Raw genomic sequence first — 12278 nt, forward strand, 5'->3', positions numbered from 1 at the left:
TTCTTAGAAATAGGAGAAGGTGTTTATTTCAGAACTTAATTGACTCTATGGCCGGACTTGAAAGTAGACTGTTCATGACACTCTTGGGAGTGTCTTTTATAGACCACTCTTACCCAATCAATGAAACTTTAATGCCTTGGTGTCTGTTGATTTAGGATAGGCTCACAGGAGGGAAAAGATATATCTGCTACTTCAAAATAAAGCCCCATGGATCTGAAATTTCACATAAGATATTTATTCCTCTGGATAAATTTGTTGCTAAGTGTTAGACAGTTAACTTATTCATAGTCACTTACACCATAGTATGAGCTGGTTCATTAGCCACTTTCTGCTGTGGCTGCCAGCTGATGTTTTCATTTGGGTAAGGGAGAAATAAGATGGATAGTATCATTTCCAGGGTATAGCAAATTGATGTGAAGACCACTGGCCCCTCAAGGAAAAGGCAGGAATTCCACGGTAGCAATTAAAGATGTCTGTCTGAGCAGTGAAGTAAGGAAGCCTGGGACCAAGAAAATTGTTCCTCCAGCAGCACTAAGAAATCATCTGAGATGTAAATGGCATACACGTAGCCTCTAACTTTCTTTACCCCATTTAGTCACCAAGTGGAAAAAGAAAGTTAGTGAGATCCTGTAATCTACATCTGGATTTGTGGGATTCTCTGGGTGAATTTTGAAGTTCTTTTTGCTCTTGTGCTTGATTTTCCCTTTAACTATTTCTCAACTGTATAATAATAGTGGAATGGGGACAGCAAGATATAGAGTGATTTGTCTTCTGCTAGCCCCCTACTTCGGGATCATCCTAGGCAGTCTAATGGGTTTGGAGTATGAACTCTTCTGCATGTCTGACTGAGGGCATCCTGAAGGTCTGAGCTCCTAGAATCGGCTGGAAGAACCTGGGAGCCTGGAAGAAGAGAATGGACAAGTTCAGAAAAGAGCCGTGGGAACATCGCCTTCAGAATTCTCTTCCACCATCATATTCCCAATGGCCCAAGTTGACCCCAGGGAGGGCATCCTAAATTCTTTCTTTGCACAGTCAATCAGCAAGCACCACCATGCTCCTTGAATATTCCATTAGAGGCTTCTCTCCCCCTCCCCCTAGCCCTACAACATTCTGCTCTCAGACCTTCACTACCTCTCACCTGTGGTCGTTTGCTTCTATCTGAACTCCCAGCCACCAGTCTCAGTCCCCATAAATCCACAATCCTCAATATAGCCAGAAAGATGTTTTAAAGGGGTCACTTTTCTTCCCTAAAACCATTAAAAGATGTTCCCATCACCCCGAGATGGTTTCCCTAATTGTGGGACCTTTGCCCCTGGCAGCTCGGAGGATGCTTTTAGAAACCCATGGTGACAGCATTACCTGACATCGGATTCCACAGCACCAAGCACATTCCCTTCCCAGCTTCTTCTCCATCCCTCTAAGTGGAAAGTTTGCCATATGTGCTTGATGGTTTTCACACTCCTCGAAAACCTACTGATTTCCCTTTTTAGCCAAGGAGACAGTAGGCTCAGAGCTTTCGCAGGCAAAAGTATCTAGCAAGGGTTTATGAAAGTAAATTGTTTTTACTTTACTTATTTCACCATTATATTTACCGCAGAAGATATAGGTTATTACTGACAATAGTAATAGAGTTTTCTTAGATAGTATAAGTTTAAAAAATGTAAATTAATTTAAGGAAAATATTACGAGGTTAAGTCAGAGATACCGCGTTACTCAGGTCTGGCAAAAACCATGCAGGTGATTCTGGCTGAAGTTTGGAAAACACTGACGCCCATGGGATAGGGTCCCTGCTGCTTAACGTGCGGCTCAAGGCCTCCACCATCTGTAGCCTTGAGTTCCCAGCTTGCCCTGGCCTCACTGTCATCCGTAGGATGCCTGGGCCCGGCCTGGCATGAGTGCTCTGGCCACTTCTCCTTACCCAGCAATGACTTCAGCTCACTTTGAGTCTCAGCTTCATTTTCTGCCCCTCCAAGCGGATCTGTCCTGCTGTCTGCCCACTCCTGTCCACTGGGATGGCTGGCCTTTCTGGATTCATTTAGTCTTTATCTACTGTACGGCAGACCCCCAAGCCCTGCCCCACCCCGGGGGAACATGCAGTCTAGTGGGGCTGAGCCCCCCATGTGAGGGAATGAGGTGATTGCTATGTACTGCAGCAATTATAACGTTAGCAGGAGCTAATATTCATGGAGTGCTCATTATGTGCCAGACATTCTGCTAATATGTAGTATCATAAGTATTCTCACAACAATAGTATGACGAAGGCAGTACTATTAATGTCACCATTTGACAGATGAGAAAAGCTGAGGCATTTCGAGATTAAATAACTGTCCCAAGACCACAGAACTACAAACCTATAGTAACGAGTCATGTCAGGGAGCAATGGAGAGGGATATTTTTGGGTCTGTGCTGTTGTTCAAGACACATCTAAATGTACATGCACCTGGGTATCACCATCTCTAACATTTGCTGGGACACAGAGGAGGTGAAGGTAATCAGAGACCCTGCCTAAAGCAGAAGCCAACGGTGCCCGAAACTTCTCTCTTCTGCTTTGTCCTTGGGAAGAAGCCTCTACTCTACTTGCAGGGGACCTAAGAGAGGGCACAAAGTAGTGTCCAAGGGGACCCCTTAGGGGTCCTGATGTTTCCCTCAGATTCTTAAGTGACTCTATTGCCTCTCATATAGTCCAAAAGCTTAAGGCTTCAAAATAGCAATGTGTTTTCATGCACCTTATTTAACTTCTGCTCCCATCCTGCGAGGCACACTTTCTTGACCCTATTTTACAGTTAAGAAAATGGAGGCTTGGGGTGCGTTGGGTAGCTCAGTCGAGATCATGACCTTCCGTTCAGGTCATGATCTCAGGGTCATGGGATGGAGCCCCACATGCAGCTCCCTGCTCAGCTGGGAGCCTGCTTCTCCCTCTCCCTCTGCCTGCCTCTCTGCCTGCTTGTGTGCTCTCTGTCAATTAAATAAATAAATAAATAAAATCTTAAAAAAAAGAAAAGAAAAGGAGGCTTGGGCAAGATGAGCGCTTTGTCCAAGGTCACGGAACAGCTCAGTGCTAAGAGCTAGAGTGTGAACCTGAACTGTTGCTTACAAAACCAACACTTCATTGTTTTTTTGTTTTGTTTTGTTTTGTTTTTGTAATGATACCATATCTACTCTTTCGGTGAATAGGTCTTGTTTTGAATTCACATTATTTCTGAAAACGACAGGCTAGCTGCCTGGGGGGTGATTTCTAGCCAAGGATGGTGTGGGAAAGGAACAAGGTCATTAAAATCAAATCCCAGACTTGGTATCTCCCTGAACCCTAATTCAGAAACACATGGAATGGTTGTTTCCAAACAGGCATCACCGTGGGAAGTGTCAGGAATGCGCAGGCGAGCTGGAGGGAACTCTTTCCTGGCATGGTCAGGCACTCCCTCAGCTTCAGGATCCATCAGGTTGGGTCCAAGTTTCAGCTCCTTACAGGTTTCTCTTCTGCTGCTGATTTCACATCATCAAGTCCAATCCAGACAGCTGGGTCCCTTGCAGTGTCTCGAGGTCAGGCCACCGTCTTTAGACAGTGATGCAGAAATTGAACATCAACCATGGGCAAAGCCTGTTGGAACAGAATGTCACTTGTGTGTGCCGCCTGGTAGGACATGGAGCCTCTCCTTTCATTCCCCTTCCCCACCAGTTCACTGTAAAGAAGAGTTTGCATTTTTATTAGGTTGGGGGAACAAATGACCTTCCTTGAACTTGACCCTAGCCAGCTTTGTGTGCCACCACATCCCCATGTGTAAGCCACACTGGCCTCCTCCCCATATCCCTGGGAGGTTCATAAGCTCATACCCTCACAACGTTTGCATTTCTTCATCTAGAATGACCTGTTCTACTTTTTCACATGTAAAACACTAACCATTTTTGATACTCAACCCAAATCATCGTTGGGGAAGTCCTCATCATTTCCCCCTCTACTCTTCTCTGGAATTCTATAACTCCTTAGTTCTGATACCACATAGCACAGAAGTTACAAGCACTTGCCTTAGAGTCATATAGATCTAGGCTCGTAATGCAGTTCTTCCAACTGCTAATAATAACATCGGGAAACTTATTAATTGCTTTGAATATCTCCTCATTCATTTTAAAATGGGAATGATAATACTAGCTTCCTCGGGAGGCTGGTTTGAAGCTAAACACAGAATGATACATATATAACACGGTACACAATGTAGACAAATACCATAACAATTAGTTTTATTTCTTTTGCTCTACATAAGGGTCCCCACTCCATACTTTGTAGAGCAGTTATTTGGATATAAGTCGTACATTGATTGCAGGCTCACTTTCCCCAGTGGGTTCAGTCTCTGGGCCTCCCAAAGGGAGAGACTAGAGAAGGGGAGACACAATGAAGACATGGAGTTTGAAAGCAGCTCAGGTTTTTCTTCCGCCCTGCAGGAGGCTGCTGGAGACACACCCAAGCACTCTGGCCCCTCCACATTGCAGTCAATTAAGCCAGAACATCCATGAGGTTATCCGTACAACAACTCCCACCTCAAGGTCTCTGATACTGTCAAGATCTGAGATGCCTGGCTTTTGCCCCTGCTTCCTGCCCAAAAGTTTGCAACTCTGACTTTTCCCAGTGGATAACCATAAAAATTCCTCACATTATCTCTACGACCTCCCTCAAAACCAGCAACCTGGCTTTTCTTCTTTGTGGGCCCTGATTTTAATTCCTATGACCCAGGAATATATATATAACATTCCAGTGGAAAATGTTTATTACTGCCTCTCTCTCTAGATAGAAATAAGTGATATGTGCATAGAGCTTGGTACTCCTAGTACTTATTTGTGCTTGGTACTCTCTTGAGCACTTTGCAGACATTAACTCATGTATTTAATTCTCATAATGATCATGCAGAGTAATCTCTAATAGTATCCCTATTTTATGGATGAGGAAACAGGCATCCAGAGAGTTACTTACCTAGGATTCCACAGCTAGTAAGTGGCAGAACTGGGATCCAAACTAAAGCCCATGATTGCAACCTCTAATCCACACCCCCTTAGTGGACAGACAGATGGAAAGTCAGTTACACAGGTCAGTTATGCATTATATGCATATTACATTACATGCATCTAAGGAATGATTTAAACTCTCTCTTTGAGCCTCAGCTGCAGTACCACTCCCCCTTAGAAACTTCTCGATCCTCAATCCCAAACTGACAGGGGTGCCTCCTTTTATCTTTCTTATCATTCCAGATCCACTGTAATCCTGACCCTCCAGGATATCGTGGGCTCTGGAGAACAGACAGACAACTTATTTTACTTATCTTTGCCACACCAGTTTCTGACACAATGTCTAACACGGCAATATTTGGTCAGTGAATGAATAAGTGATTGAGGATATGTCTATCTACTAAATCTGTGGGAATCAATCGATAATATTCTACCTGCACCCCATATATTTTAATATTCCCCCAAATGCTTAGTAGCCATCTCATAATAAAGGCTACCCACAAGCTAGTTGAAAGAGTGAATGAATCACCCAACTCTTTTCTAGAACCCCTTGACAAAATCTACCTCTGCCTCTGCCCTGAGTCTCCCTTGCCTGATGCTTTAGCCCTCACAGGCTTCATCTGTGTAGCTTATTCATGTTTAAAAATGAAGGTGACACTCTATTATCTTAGAAATACTCTCCACTCCGACTGCTATTTTTAAAAGGGGCAAGTGCAGTTATAGTTATAGATCTATGCAAGGAGCAGCGGGAGTTTATCATCTGTTGGTGCTGGGTAGTATAACCAACATTTATGGCTCATTTCTCCCTTTCTCTTCCCATCAGGTTTTCTTAGTTCCTGAGCTAGATTATGTCCTGCCATGTTATGAGAAAAACAGCACTAAAGCTGATGGGGAATCCGTATCTAGAAAGACTGGAAAAGTAGGCCCCATCCCCTCCCTCCCTCTCTCTTTCTCTTTCTCATCAAAAAATGGGTGTGTGCATATCCTGAAAAGGGTTAACTACCCTCAACATATCATGTCTAACGTTTTCAAGGCACTGGTGAAGGATGCAAAAATAACGCATGTTTATGTAGTCCTCCTCATTCCCTTTTTTCCTGGTCTCTGTATCAAGGAGAAGATGCCGAGAAAAGCTTTCCCCTACCTTCTCCATGCTGATGTGTAGCTGGCAGGGAGACCAGGAGCCAAGAGGGCTGTTGAGTCCTTTGCGAGTGATAACATCAAACTCTGCTGGGCAATCCTGTCCAGCCTCCAAGGTGGCCCACCACAGTCCTGGTCTCCCGGAAGATACACCCTTGGACGGTGCCCTCCACATTCTCCTAGGGTTGGAATCTGTGACCAATAACATTTTATGGGAAAAAAGATGACATGTCACTTCTGAGATTGGGTTAGATACCTCCTAGGACATATATCTGGGTACCATTCTATCTCAGGTCATTCACTCTGGGGAAGGCAGCCGTTATATTGTAAGCAGCCCCATGGACAGGCCTAGCTTCCTGCCAACATCCATGGGAGCAAGTTTGGATCCTCTAATCCAGCAACACACTGGGATGACTGTAACCCCAGGCAACGTCTTGACTGCAGCTTTAAGACCTCAACCTGAACCATTCCTCCGAGATGTCCCATGATTCTGGACACTCAGAAGTTGAGTGAGATCGTCAGTGTTTGTTATTTTAAACTGCTAAGTTTGGGGGTGATTTGTGATGAAGAAATAGTTAACTAGTGTAGCTTTGCAGTTAGATCAGGGAATTGAAATCAAATGGACTGGGGTTGGCTTTGCCACCTTCTAGGAGTGGGTTCCTTACCTATCTGAGGCCCCCCTCCCAGTTTCTCACCTAAAAACATCAACTTCATTTCACGATTCCTACCTCAGAGAGATATGATTAAATGGAAAAAAATTCCTAATTAAAAAAACATCTAATATAAACCCATTTTTTAAAAAAACACAGCTTTTATCTACATTTGGTGTGCAACTATTTTCTAATGAAAGCAGTTAGAGAAAACGTATTTACCAATGAGAATCCAATGAGCAGGACAGAAAAGATGGATGAGAGGTGGGTAAAAATGTTGAATGTCTGGTGGTCCTGAAGGGGTCCCTTGGTCTGACTCATTTGAGTATTGTTCATTAAGTTTTATTTTATTCCAGTACAGTTAAGATACAGTGTTATATTAGTTTCAGGTGTACAATATAGTGATTCAGCAATTCTATATATTACTCAGTGCTCATCATGGTAAGTGTGCTCTTAATTCCCTTCACCTATGTCACCCATCCCCCCACCCACCTCCCCTCTGGTAACCACCAGTTTGTTCTCTATAGTTAAGAGTCTGTTTCTTGGTTTGACTCTCTCTTTTTGTTTTGGTTTTGTTTTTTTTTTTTTTAAGATTTTATTTATTTCTTTGACAGAGAGAGAGATAGGGAGAGAGGGAACACAAGCAGGGGGAGTGGGAGAGGGAGAAGCAGGCTTCCTGCCGGGCAGGGAGCCCAACGAGGGCCTCGATCCCAGGACCCTGGGATCATGACCTGAGTCGAAGGCTGACACTTAACGACTGAGCCACCCAGGCGCCCCATCGTTTGTTTTGTTTCTTAAATTACACACAGGAGTGAGATCATATGGTAGTTGTCTTTCTCTGACTGACTTATGCCACTCAGCACTGTACCTTCTAGCTCCATCCATATGGTTGCAAATTTGCATATTCATGTAAATCCCTGGAGAGACTTTTGGCTTGCCAGAAGGACCTGGAAATTTTTTGGTTTTTACCCTGGGGGGATGTCCAGCATAGGTAGACTCGAACAGCATCTTCTCTCCTTTAAGGACATTGTATTATAAGTTTTCAAAACTTCATATTTTCCTGCCACCTCAACAGATCCACAAACGGGCCGTGACCATTTTACCCATGTGACCAGGTGCACTAGTGTGATCAGGCTGGTCCCTGTCACAAGTTCCTCTTTTTGTCCTCCCCTGGTTGTGACCTATGGACATTCGAACACTCCAGTGAAATTCCTCACACCTTTAGCTTGTGCACTCCACTCTGACCCCCAGTAAAGGCACTTGTCCACAGGTGCTCGCTCTCTCTCTGCTCCCCACCTACTTGGTTGAGCCTGTTCCTTGGAACTTCCTCCCCATCTGGCCCCCTCCCTGCACAGCCAGCCATGCCTAGCTCTTCTAGGACTTGTGAGAATCATGATCTCTTTCCCTCTCAGGCACCCCTCTGGTGTTATCTTGTGTCTGCACTTGACTGATTACAAAAAAACACCCTATTTTAAAACTAACATAGTTATGACTTTCAACAAGATGGTGTATCCTCAGGAGAATTCTTATTTAATGAAGAAATGATTTTCCATTTTACAGATAGAAATACTGAAACTCAGAACATTTACCCCCTTGCCAGAGGTCCCTGGCTAGGCGTGCTTGGGATTAGAAGCACGCCTCTTGCTCTCTACCTCTGAGTCTCTTACCTCATCTCTGAGTGGCAAGAACACATCCCAGGGCAACTGAGACAGTCAGTCCTTTATTCTTGCTTCACTGGAAGGAGTGAGGCTATGAAGCTGAGCATAGCAACTTGAGCCCAGTACTTATTAAGTAGAATTCAGGCTGAAGGAGTTGCCTGGGAATGCTGCCCAGGGCTCTGCTGCTGCTTCTCCACAGGGAATGCGGTGTATGCGGAGCTCTGGCCACGACAAACACTCTAAATCTAACTGACCCGCAGGTGGTCCAAATGCAGTCTCTGGCCCACTTGAGACCAGCTTCCTCATTCTGGGGTCGCTACTGACCTCCTGAGGCTTCTGCGCTGTTGGGGACACGGCGGACCTCCTCCATAGCCCTGTGATGCCAAGGAGGCTGCTGAACTTGCCCGGGTTCTCCAGGGCTGGGGACGCTGCTGACTATCTCCGGTCAGGAGCAACTGACCGGAAAGCAGGCCCCCCCCCTGTGCAGACGGCACAGGAGCCCCTGTATCTCAAAGTTCGCATTATTGCCACTTAGCTTTTACAAAAGACCTACGTTGGTACCTGTTTTTGCCAACCAAGAGAAATCTGGAAAGGATTTTTGCTTTTATGAAAAAAAAGGCAAAAAGTGAAAACAACATTCAGTATTTGTTTTGCAGTGATCCTTGAGAGAGGCAGTATACACCCCAAGTAGCGGCAGAGGCCCGGCCCATTCCTTCCCGGGGACTGTGCTGGGCATCCCAGCATCAGGCCAACATAGCTTTGAACTCCGTCTCTGAGCATCTGTGCTTTATCTCAATTTATCTTGTGCATCCATTAGCAAGATGTGTCCTAAGGTATCAGAAAAAGCCTAGGAGGTTATTTTTGGAGGGGGTCTGGGAATGCTCAAAAACTTTTCCATATAAATGAATGGTAATTGCTTCACTTTGTGCTATTTTGGCTTATGAAAGGGTTCATAGGTCCCTTCTACTTTCTGATAGCAGGGGAAACCTGTAGTGGTCCGGCCTTGCTAGCTCTGCACTCACCCTCTGCATAGTGAATGTTCCTTTCTGATTACAGCCCTAATGGGAGCTGGGGAGTCTGCAGAATTAGCAGGCTTTGCAGAGTGGTTCTCTTGAGCTGCCAATTTTATGGAAGCTTTCTGGGTTATTTTTTCAGGTTTCGTGAATTGGGATTCCAGATAAGAGAAACAATTAGATGGCAAGTAGCTTATGGAGATGATGAAAAAGTTTTCCTCAATTCTCTTAGGGTTGGGTCTGAAAATGGAACTGACAAAGATTGATTAGCAAGAGAAAAGCATATCCATTTCATTGAATTTTTGCATGCACATGAGAAACTTCACAAGAGAATGAAGACCCAAAGTGGCCAGAGCAGGAAGCTTTTTTTTTTAAGGGTTTGTTTTTGTTTGTTTGTTTGTATGTTTTTTGAGAGAGAGAAAGTATGAGCAGGAGGAGCAGAGGGAGAGAGAGAAAGAGAGAGAGAGAATCAAGCAGACTCCACACTGAGCACAGAGCCCAACACAGGGCTCCATCTCAGGACCCTGACATCATGATCTGAGCTGAAACCAAGAGTCAGAGGCTTAACCAGCTGTGCCACCCAGGCACCCTAAGCAGGAAGCTTTTATACCTTTTAGGTAAGTAGAAGATAAATTTGTAAAGAATTGACAAGACAGAGGCATTTGGGCTAGGGGTAATACATGGTGAAGAAGTGACCGGGAAGATAAGAGTGAGTTTAACAAGGTTTGTGTAGATTTCTTAGCCCTCAATTCCCCATCTCTGGTGAGAAGAATGTCTTTCTCCCTCCAGTTCAGGTAGGCTACCTTTCATATGGGGGGATTTATCTCCTGCTTTCAGGAAAGAAGGGTGAGGGGTTGGAAGTTTTGCTCCTGCCATTTTTTTAAAAAAGAAAATCCTTCAGCTTAAGATATTTAATATGCCAAGGTGCCATATTTGGGGATAACATGTCCTGAACCCCATAACTTATAAGAGCATGTTTAGAATCAGGGCCAACTAAGGTCTCTTTCCTTTTTGCTAGACTGAAGCACACTCTGCTTGTCCCAAAGAGCCACAGTCATGGAGTGAAAGAGGTTGGTCTGGCCATCACGGCAGTGCTTACCAAAGTGTGTTCCTTGGAACCCCAGAGTGTCCTACTATCCTGAGTTATTCCTTCATGGTCTACACTCTCCTTTCTCTAAGTCTTGACCCAGATATAACCTTCTGAGAGAGATCTTTCTTAGCCCCTATATCTAAAAATGCAATGATTCCCCCAATACTTCTACTCTTCCTTGCTTTCTTTTTCCCCTTAAGACTTACCAACCTCTAACAAACTGCATATTTACTTATTTTGGTTACAATAAGATGCATGGCAAGAAATTGTTTGTTTTATTTACCTGTGTCCTCAGAGCCTAAGAAATAGTCTGGCATGTCATATGTACTCCATAAATATTTATTACATAACTTAATATTGGCAGAATTAAAAGAAGACACACACACCCCTGCCTTGTAATATTGCAGTGTCCCTACTATGTTATTGCATCTTAATATTTGCACAATCTTTCCTACGCCTAGCTCCATGATGATCCTCACCTGAGGCTAACATAACCAGCATTGTTATTATTCTCATTTGTGAAAAGTCAGGCTCAGAGTGGTGAAGGAATTTCCATAAATTCACAGTCAAGAAGTACCATAGCCCTGGCTTGAACCATGCATCCCACTGCAATGTGCTTTGATTCTTCAGTGCTTTCTTTCTACTTATGTGGCTAGTGTTTTAGAAGTGATTTAGAGAAGAATTCTGAAAACCAAAGGCTTTGATGTTTTCTTGAAGCACAAACCTTATTCTTTTTCCCCTTGATTTGGAAGAACAATACATTCATTAAAACACCAGCTGTTCTGCTAGGATCAAGGACCAGAAACATGTAAGAACCAAATTCTCATTAAGCAATTTCACATTTTGGAAAACATCCAGTTGAAAGTATGGGGTAGCTTCAGGTTACATGGTGGCTTGGGGGTTCCCCCCAACCATACCTCATGGGGTTTGTGTCTTTCTCAGCACAAGATTGTAGAGTGGAGTGAGGCAAAGTACCACTGGAAGGGGCTCCAGGTGACATTTCCAGGCTTACTCCTTCAGAGAATCAAATGGGAGGATGCATGCATGAAGGGACCTCTGGGAGGATTTTTGCTAATTAGTAGGTAAAGTGCATTGGCTGCAAATGGACATGAGTTCTGATGTCAGCCTTGTCACTTGCCATCTGTGTAACTTTTGGCAAGTTGACTAACCTCTCTGAGCCTAGATTCCTTATATGAAAAATAGCATCAATTCTTATGCCAGGCTGCCTGACCTGGCTCCTCTACTAACCAGTCGTGTGACCTTGGGCAAGGTAATCAATGTTTCATTCCTTGCTTTCCTCATCTATAACTGGGGATGAATATCAGTACCCAGATCATTATAGTGATGTGAGAATGAAATGAGTAAATATGTGGGGCAGCCAGTAGAGGGTGTGTTCTCTATCAGGGTCCTGCTGTGGGACACTGGCCCTTCTGGAACTCAGGAGACAGTGCAGGGCACCTCTGACTCATCTCTGTACAGGGGCATGAATGCTGGGTGGTTTATCTACCAAGCCCCTGCCAGGCACACTGTCTGCTTCTCTCCCCAGCGTGAGGAAGCGATGTTGCCAGTATCTCTCTGTGTTGTCATATTTCAGTGCCTGGTTACTAATTATTATATCTCTGGTTTACCCAGGTTAGGAATTAGAAGATAATGAATTTTGTCAGTTCTTAGCCACATATCTTCTGTTGTTGCAGAAAACAGTTTGAGAAAGTTCTAGAAAAGGACAGTGCCCTCA

At 44.2% G+C, this 12278-nt stretch overlaps 1 protein-coding gene across 2 annotated transcripts in view; it reads left to right on the forward strand.

Annotated features, from left to right (window-relative positions):
• The window catches only part of LRRC3B (leucine rich repeat containing 3B), a 152755-nt gene that overhangs the window by 28142 nt on the left and 112335 nt on the right, over nucleotides 1–12278 (forward strand). The window contains exon 1 of one of the 2 annotated variants that reach the window (XM_073885038.1): nucleotides 6962–7046. The exons of the other annotated variant lie outside the window; for it this stretch is intronic. The gene's annotated coding sequence lies outside the window, so the exon portion shown is untranslated. Of the gene's footprint in view, nucleotides 1–6961; nucleotides 7047–12278 lie in introns of those variants that run through there. 2 annotated transcript variants of the gene reach the window in all.

Source organism: Callorhinus ursinus, unplaced genomic scaffold (assembly GCF_003265705.2).
Source record: "Callorhinus ursinus isolate GAN/ISIS: 27379988/994484 unplaced genomic scaffold, GSC_fseal_2.0 scaffold1, whole genome shotgun sequence".
Taxonomy (NCBI): Eukaryota; Metazoa; Chordata; class Mammalia; order Carnivora; family Otariidae; genus Callorhinus; species Callorhinus ursinus.